Consider the following 394-nt stretch of genomic DNA (forward strand, 5'->3'; position numbering starts at 1 on the left):
TGTTTCATTGAAAAGTGATCTTTTTTAGTTGAAAATATTTGTATTTTATTGAATACTTGTCCTTCTTGGTAGAAAATTAATCCTTTATGTCGAAAATTTAACTGCGATTAAACATTAATTTTTTGTACAGAAAATTAGTCTTGATGAAAAATAAATTTCTTTTGTGCAAAATTCATGTGTTTTATTAAAGAGCCTTTTTTAGTACACAATTTAGCTTTTTGCATGAAAGTTTAACTTTTTGTTTAAAAATTTTACTATTTTTATGTTTTCTATTCCAAATGTATCTCTTTTTTTGCTGAAAACTAATTGGTTTAGTTGAAAGTTGAACTATTTCTCTTAAAAGTTAGTCAACTATTCATTAATATTAATTAAATATTTTATACTTATAATATTA

Source organism: Belonocnema kinseyi, chromosome 3 (genome assembly GCF_010883055.1).
Source record: "Belonocnema kinseyi isolate 2016_QV_RU_SX_M_011 chromosome 3, B_treatae_v1, whole genome shotgun sequence".
Lineage (NCBI taxonomy): Eukaryota > Metazoa > Arthropoda > Insecta > Hymenoptera > Cynipidae > Belonocnema > Belonocnema kinseyi.